Source organism: Dermacentor andersoni, unplaced genomic scaffold (genome assembly GCF_023375885.2).
Source record: "Dermacentor andersoni unplaced genomic scaffold, qqDerAnde1_hic_scaffold ctg00000040.1, whole genome shotgun sequence".
Taxonomy (NCBI): domain Eukaryota; kingdom Metazoa; phylum Arthropoda; class Arachnida; order Ixodida; family Ixodidae; genus Dermacentor; species Dermacentor andersoni.
The window spans coordinates 3,434,293-3,443,471 of record NW_027314753.1 but is presented as its reverse complement, the minus strand read 5'-3'; the positions used below and the strand labels follow the sequence as shown (position 1 = coordinate 3,443,471).

The window sequence follows — 9,179 nt, the reverse complement described above, 5'->3', positions numbered from 1 at the left end:
ACCGAAATTGGCAACATGGGGGAAGACCTAGCGTGAACACAATTATGAGGAATTACTTGACGCTGAAAGAAACAGGTAGCTCCAAGAAGACGCGGCAGAAAAAGGGGACCATCAGTGAAGAGGCTGAAGGAGACATTTTAGCTTTCATGACGGCGAACCTTCATTCCAGAGTGCGTGATGTGAATGGTGAGGTCAGCATTTCTAAGTCTTCAGTGTCATGAGTTCTTAGGAAGGCTGAAAAGCATCCGTATCACCTCCAACTGCATCAAAAGCTGCAAGAACGAGACTTTCAATGGCGGCTTGATTTCTCAAATGGTATCCTTGTGAAGAGTGACGAAATATCGGATTTTGTTGATAAAGTGCTCTGTACAGATGAGGCAACCTTCTCGATAAATTTTCACGTCAACAGCGGTGGCGGTGTAACGCAGACGCCTCTCAACACTTTCTTCTGGAATTTTGCAGTTCCGCAAACCTGACCTGGTGTCATCCTGCTGCGCGAGGAATCATCGGACTCCATCGCTACACGTGCAAAGACCTGACCACCTAATCACTGCTGCATGCGATCATGATGGCTGCCATGTGTTGCGTCATCGTTCAACAGCTACAAGGGCGCCACCGACAGCTATAAAAGAAGAAACCACTGCCGACCCCCTCTTCAATTGGCAGCAGCGGCGGTGGAACGCACACGCCTTCCAACACTTTCTTCTGGAATTTTGCAGGTTGGCTATCGCCTCCTCCCTGTCACCTACGTATTGATAGACATGTCTTTCGCCGCAGCTGCTGCCACTCTTGCTGCTGTTTAACTAATGCTTTCTTGTAATCCATGATACTTTTTCTGTTCCTTCTTGGTCCCTGATTTTGCTTTTTTGTCGAATGAGCACTGTGTTGCTTCGGTTGGCGTTCAAGTGCCGGTGGACGCAATCTGCCATGAGTGACGTAAGTGTTGCCGACTGTGCAAAGTGTGAAAAGGCTATAGAAGCTGACTGTCGATCATTAATATGCAGTGACTGTTTGGGGCAGTATCACCTAGGTTCCTGTTCTGGCGTGTCAGAACCTAGATATAAATCTCAAGGGGACGACTATAAGCAGTCTTGGAAATGTACGACGTGCCGTAAAACCAAGACAACTGTGCCCAGCTCTAGGGAACCGATGACAGCACTGTCACGGCGCTTCTGCTCGACATTAAGGGGAAATTAAATGAGCTGCTTCCTCTCAAGAACACTGTAAATGATAAGGAGGCTTTAATAAGCACATGTCCACCCAGTGTTACGCGGTACTCGCCACCGTCGCAGAGCACTCAGGCGAAATTAAGCAACTAAAGAACAGAGTTTCGAAACTTGAAGAAGTTGGAACAGACGCTGAACTCAGGAGAGTGTCTGCGCCTGTAAATAACCTTGAATAGCACAGTCAAAAGCTGAATTTTTACATTCATGGGCTGGCTAAACATGAGAATGAATGTCTCATGACCAGAATAAACGTCCTTGCTGCCAAACTGGGACTTGATCCTCTTAATGAGCAGACCGGCTCCGCCATTCACCGTCTTCCTTCACAACAAGATAAGACACCAGCCATCCTCGTTCGCTTCACGCGACAGTCGGCAAGAGAAAAATGGTTTGAAAATAGGAAAGTTATACCAAGGGTAGAACATGATGCCTAGATATCCGAAAACCTAACCGGGTATAATAGATCGTTGCTCAAAGTTGCAAAGGATTGGCACACGTAAACAATTTCAAAGTTGTGTGGCATCGCAACGGAAGAATATTAGTCCGGAAAGCAGAACATGCCCATGTACATGTAATCAAGACCACAACCGATCTCGAAAAGCTTAAAGTGTCATACTGAAGTGTTGTCCCTACGTTTTCCCGTTTTGACATGGCTTCTGTTGACTCGTAATCCCCGTCTGATTTTTTGCATTTTGTTGGACCAGACCATAAAAAATCCACTCGATGCTTCCATCTTAACTGCCAGTCAGTGCGAAACAAGCATGACATGCTCGACCTTTTTTTCAGCAGCTTGACCTTTCAGTTTGATGTCATTATGCTGTCTGAAACGTGGTATGACCAGCACTCAGTCGTATGGCAACTGCCTAAATATCAGTGCTTTACTAAATAGAGAGAAACGTCGCGAGGCGGTGGTGTCAGCGTGCTTGTGCGTGATAACATTGATGCAAAGTGCGTCAATGAATTTTCCTGTATTACTGATGACTATGAAGTCCTATCAGTATTGACTGCTCTAACTGCCTTCTCAGTTTTCTACCGGCCACCAAGCGGTAATTTAGACCATTTCTTCCAGTTTATTAAAAAGTTCTTCCTTTACGTGGGTGAATTGCAATTTAAACTCGTGTTGGGTGGTGATTTCAATGTCAATATGATGCTCGACAACTCCATGAAGCGAAATTTCGAGGCAGTTATACACGCACATGGTTGCTTCAATATCATATCATCACCTAACAGAACTACTCATAATACATCTACGTGTATCGACCTATTCATTACAAACATTGCTTTAAGTAGGATTAAATCGGGAGTATTTTCCTGTGGCCCTAGTGACCATATGCCTATATTTCTGAGCCTGAATCATGCATGTCAACGATCAACTGCTACCGATACCTTCATACAAGCGATTACACAGAATGCGTCAGAAAATTTCCATGCCGAATTAGGAAGCATCGACTGGACGGATGTTTATGCCACGCAAATACCGGATGTCGCATATGAAAGTTTTCTCATGCTATCACAAATATTTCCCCTTTACTATTATGGAAAAGCAACCTTCCAGGATACGCAAGCCGTGGGTCACAATCTTCTCCATCAAATGAATAAAAAAAAATTGCCTTTATGATAAGTTTATCAAGTCACGAGATCCAAACAACTGGACCGAGTTTAAACGTTTTCGCAATCGTCTCACGAACGAGCTGCGCAACGCGAGAAACCGTTATCATACTGACCTGTTTAACTCTTGTGAATGTGACAGCCAGAGGATATGGAAACAGCTGAACCTTCTGCGCAGCCATACACCTATTTTCCAGTCACGTATTAACATTGTCAGTAATGGTGTTCAAATAACCGATGCATTCAATGATTTTCTAGTCGGTAATAATAATATTCCCGTATGCATGAGTGCCTGCGATTTCATAAGCACAAGTGTTGCAGACGATCTTCCTGCACCCGACCAATGAATCGGAGGTAATATGCCTTTTTTTCTGAGCTGAGCAACAGCCGCAGCGAGAATGTTGGTAATCTGCAGAGAGAGCCAATTAAGTATGCCCTAGACATTGTTGCCCCATTGCTGGTATACATATACAACTTATGCCTCGATACCGGAGTCTTCCCGCATAAAATGAAAGTTGCTAAAGTAAACCCGTTACTCAAGCGTGGGGACAGGACTCTTGTGACAAATTACAGGGCCATATCCATTTTTCCAGTCTTCTCAAAAGGCCTGGAAAAGGTTATATGTAAACGTCTTTATACATTTCTGGAAAATAAAAACCTCTTAACTGACTGTCAGTACGCCTTCCGTAAAAACCGGTCAACACAACTTGCCTTGTTGGGTCAAAAAAAATTTATTCTCAAAAACATCGAAGAGCGCTTGCTCACACTTGCAGTGTTAATAGATTTTACGAAAGCTTTCGACTGCATTAATCATGAACTTGTGCTCAATAAATTGTTTAACTATGGAATTCGCGGCGTCGCCCTTGACCTAATTAGATCATATCTAAACTCCAGAGTTCAGTTTACACACGTAAATAACCTGTCATCTCAGTTAAGGAACACATAGATAGGAGTGCCGCAAGGGAGCCTACTTGGCCCTCTCCTTTTCAATATCTACGTTAGTGATACTGTCAATATTGACAATGACACCAAATACACCATCTATGCTCATGACACTACACTACTGTTTTCGTCTCACCATACCTCAGACTTGTTAAGGACGGCTAATGCAGTACTAGACAAACTACATGTGTGGTCCGTGAAAAATGGTCTCATAATTAACACTACTAAAACTAAAGCCATATTATTCCAAGCCAAGAACAAAAACGCTACGCTGCCTGCTGACGTCACACTTAATTCGGAGAAAATTGAACTAGTGAGCTCAGTTAAGAGCCTAGGGATCATTTCCGACCCGGATATGTCGTGGAATAGCAACATATTATCACTTGTCACTAAACTTTCACACAAAGTTGGACTGGTTTTCTCCCTTAGGTACCTTCCACGGCAGGTAAAAATGCTCATATATAACTCCCTTTTCATGAGTCATCTGAATTATTGCTGCCTTGCCTGGGGTACCACATCTGTCACAAATATATGTAGATTATTCATAATTCAGAAAAAATTCTCCGTGTGATATGTGATGTACCATGGGACTCCCCAAGTGAACCTCTTTTCCAAGAACTGAAAATACACAAAGCGCATAATTTATACACTTACAGGTTAGTCCGTGCATACATTAGGGAGTGTAAATCGAATAATTGTTGTATCCGTTCCATAGCTAACCTTAAACAGAACATACGCCATTATCAAACACGATCTCCAGAATATTTGTACGTAATGCACCCGCGCACTAATTATGGAAAGCAAATGATTGCTCATATGCTGCCTGTCCTGCTTAACACACTGATCGCAGATCATATCGATGTTTTACAGTTTTCTTTAACTAGTTTGTGTAATTATTATTGCTGCTAGAGCTAGTTTTATGCTTAATACTTTGTATTTGTGGATAACAATATTACTTTTGCAACATCATCTGCTGTTAGTATGCATGACTGGTCTGAGTGACTGATCTGAGTGTCGTATCTTTTTTTTCTCCATACTGCTGGTTTCTTAAGATGCAAGCTAAGTAACTTGCTTTGGTTTATCAATTTTTGTGTTTGTTTCTTTTGCGTTATTTTATTCGTCTTATTCTGCTCTATTGTTATCATTTCCACATGCATTGTTGTTCCCCCGGCTGCTGCCATAAAATGGGTTTTAGGGCTTAGTCAAGCTGCTGACGCAGCTTTTTTCCTCAAGGCCTGTCCATATTCAAATGTATGTTGTATATGGGAAATAAAGCGCTTACTTACTTACTAATGCGCATTACTTGAGCGATACGAACCCGCATTTGGTGGCGCAGACTAGACACCAGTACCAATGGTCATTCAGTGTGTGGTGCGGTATCTTTGACGGAAAAATAATTGGCCCCATAATTTTTGACCACATGCTGACTGCTCAGCGGTACGTGAACGACATCTTGGAACACCCAGTGAAAGATTTTCGCTGTGATCTTCCTTTTTAGAGCGAACTTGGTGTCAGCACGCCGGTGCACCAGCTCACAGCAGCAACCTTGCCCGAGCCTGGCTTGACGAGGCCTTCAAACGCCAGCAGGTCGGGCGGCATGGACCAGTGACATGGCCTGCAAGGTCACCGGACTTGACACCTCTTGACCTTTTCTTGTGGGAACATGTGAAAGACCGAGTGTACCGCAATCCTACAACTACGCAAGAAGCGCTAAAGGCAGAGATTGCTGAGGCCTGCAGCGAGATACCGTCTTGCTTCATCAAAAAAGCTGCATCGGACGTGCTGAAAAGGCACCACTACTGCATTATGGCAGAGGGCGACTTGTTTGAACACATTCTTTAGAAAGATATCACAGCGAATAAATCCCTACAACCATTATCCATGAAAAGAGCCATCTGTGTGAAAGTGTTGTACGACATGCAAAAGGCACGTAAGTAATATGAAATCACAAATTCTCTGCCGACAAGGAATCGACAGGAAGCTACAAAGCAACCTTCCGTGTCTGTTTACAATTCTTTTTGTGACAACCAGCGTAACTCACATGACGTTATCAAGCTTGTTATAATGCGTGTTTGCTTGTTGGGGTCTCGCTCCCAAATTGGAACTCATGAGCTGGTCATTTTTCCTCCACATGCATTCTGCTAGCGTGAGAGTAGAATTATCGCCGCAGAAACGGGAGCCGCACTGTACTTCAACGGCCGCCCGAACCCACTGGCGTTTATCTCGGAACCAAGCACAACGCAACGCTCTGTCGTGGGCAGCACGAAAGGCGCGAAGCGAGCGATGTTTTTTACAAAGCACAGTTGAGAGCGCTGTAATCGTGGCGTAATCGGGCGCACAGCGAGCAGTCACGTGGTATTTCTTAAACTCCGCGGGCTTTCGTTTTTCCCGAATAAAACGGCCCCGCTAAGCATGTCCAGGAATTCTGGACATTCTCCTTCGGAACTTCACAGCAACGCACAAGTGTAACTCAAAGGGAAAATGTTTTTTGAAGATTATATTTCAGAATATCGGCTGAGGGTCAAAAAGTTTCAACCGACTACAACAAGAGGGTAGCCCCTTCTAACAACATATGTATTTTGGCACTTAGTCAGAACGTTGGTGGTGCGTAAAGCAGTTAAAACGGGTCAGACAGGGGCGGTGAAGTCCCACTACAGGAAGAAATCGTTTTGCACCCTCCCGCCAGAGGGCACAATGACTTGAAGAAGCGCCAAATTTAAACCTTAAAGCGGTTTATTACAGTTGGCATTGAGAAGGTAATGGTAATACAATTATGGGGTTTAAACGAGAAGAGAGGGGGTTAACCGAGGGTCCCGATTTTGATTAGTCATATCATAAGAAGCCAACAAACACTGACACCAAGGACAACATAGGGGAAACTACTTGTGTTTAATAAATGAAATAAGGAAACGATAAATTAATGGAAATTAAAGTGGATGAAAAAACAGCTTGCCGCAGGTGGGAACCGAACCCACAACCTTCGCATTTCGCGTGCGACGCTCTACCAATTGAGCTACCGCGGCGCTGTTTCCCCATCCACTTTCTTGGGTATTTATGTGTGCTAGTAGAACCCTGGGAGTGTTAGCCAGCGCCATCACTCGCATACCTTGGCGGCGGACGTGGAACGTCCTTCTTGCCGCAGGCGTCACGAGAACGTGATCTTTTAGGGTGAAGGCAACTGGTCAATAAACCCACACATGCTACCTGAAGGCATCAATGTTGCCGGATTCGACACCCTCGTTATGTAATAAACGAGAAAAGAGGGGGTTAACCGAGGGTCCCGATTTTGATTAGTCATATCATAAGAAGCCAACAAACACTGACACCAAGGACAACATAGGGGAAATTACTTGTGTTTAATAAATGAAATAAGGAAACGATAAATTAATGGAAATTAAAGTGGATGAAAAAACAGCTTGCCGCAGGTGGGAACCGAACCCACAACCTTCGCATTTCGCGTGCGATGCTCTACCAATTGAGCTACCGCGGCGCTGTTTCCCCATCCACTTTCTTGGGTATTTATGTGTGCTAGTAGAACCCTGGGAGTGTTAGCCAGCGCCATCACTCGCATACCTTGGCGGCGGACGTGGAACGTCCTTCTTGCCGCAGGCGTCACGAGAACGTGATCTTTTAGCGTGAAGGCAACTGGTCAATAAACCCACACATGCTACCTGAAGGCATCAATGTTGCCGGATAGACGGACAGACGGACAGACGGACGGACGGACGGACGGACGGACGGACGGACGGACAGACGGACAGACAGACAGACAGACAGACAGACAGACAGACAGACAGACAGACACACAGACAGACAGACAGACAGACGGATGGACGGACGGACGGACAGACAGACAGGTTCGAAATGGCTGAATAAAGACAAATAATGCTATTTACCTTAATAACAAATGTCTGGGGGAAAGCATTGGATAATGTTGTTCCGTAATTCGTAACAGATGGGGCAGTGCGGACCCGATAAGATCCGGATTGGGACGGAAAATATCGGAATTTTAGGACGAGTGCTTTGCTGCGAATAGATTGATTGTTTCAGGTGAATTATAATAAATCCTTCCGTTTTACGAGCAAAAACGACGATATAATTATCAGGCACGTCGTAGTGGCAGACTCCCGATTAATTTGGACTACCTGGGCGTTCTTTCAACTTCCACAGAATGCATGGTACGCTACACTTATTGCGTTTCGTCGTCGTGGAAATGCGCCCACCTCGGCTGGCATTCCAACCCACACCCTCTGGCTTAGCGGCGTAACGCCCAAGTCACAGCTTTAGGGTGGCTAGAAATGGGAGGCGTGAAAACTGGTCTCTCCAAGCTTGTCGCGATGCGCGATCACTTCAAAGTGGCACTGTTGTCGGGGGGGGGGGGGGGGGGGGGGGGACTGTAAAACAGTTAATTAGGGTCTGATTTATATTGCATGAGTAATAGACAAATCGCGCAACAGAAGGTCCCCGGACTGATGTATGATGACGACATTCTGCCACTAGCGGACAACGCATGTGATTTAGACACTTGCGAATATTTATGGCAAGGCAGCGACAAACCTAGACCTTAAGTTTAGCACAGAGAAATCGGGACTTATGATCTTTAATGAAAGGACGAATAATTACATGGTGTCAATTCAACAGCAAGTCATACGCATAGTCAAACAATGTATATACCTATGCGTATATACAGGGTGTCTCACGTAACTTGAGCCAAACATTAAATATATGGAAATACAACGTAGCTTAACAGACTGAAGGTAATGTTGTTTGCCATCGCTTGGAGATACTCAGATAAATTGTTTTTTATTCGGCTTAATTAAATAACTAGCCCTAATTAATTATTCTACTTCTCAAATATTATAATTCGGCGAAAAGTGTCAATGAGAAAATAGTATAGCAACACGAAAACTCCCAATCAAACAAAAAATGCAATGTCTCATAGCCCCGTCAGACAGAGGCTTCAAGCCCTCAGCAAAGTTAAGCGAACAGTGCTTAAATTCTTTCTAATCTCGCATACAACATACAAAACAGCATGTCGAAAAATGTCATCATCAATGGCTAGTACCCCAGTAAGCAAGGAAAAAATGCAATGGCTCATAGTCCCGTAAGTTTCATGGCTACTCACTTTGCATGAATTAGCTGCGATGACACTACCTCTGTTGTCGTTGTCGGTGATTTCAATGTGTATGTGTCGGTGCCGAAAAGAGAGCAGTTTACGCGTTTCATGTTGCAGGCATATCCCTTGCGATGCCACAATGATCCGGCCCAACCATACATTCAGCGGCGTACCTGCACCGATTTGACATTCTCAAAGAATGTGATTGCAGTTGCGAGTGAAATAATGACGACCCTCAACACAGTAAATGAGTTTGTACCTTTTGTTCAAAATTATGTGTCACCTCCTAT

At 44.4% G+C, this 9,179-nt stretch overlaps 1 non-coding gene across 1 annotated transcript; it reads right to left on the bottom strand.

Annotated features, from left to right (window-relative positions):
* Positions 1-6,723: 6,723 nt before the first annotated feature.
* TRNAS-CGA (transfer RNA serine (anticodon CGA)) lies at positions 6,724-6,796 on the bottom strand. Its single transcript has one exon. It is a non-coding gene; the product is annotated as a tRNA-Ser (tRNA).
* Between the last annotated feature and the right edge of the window lie 2,383 nt (positions 6,797-9,179).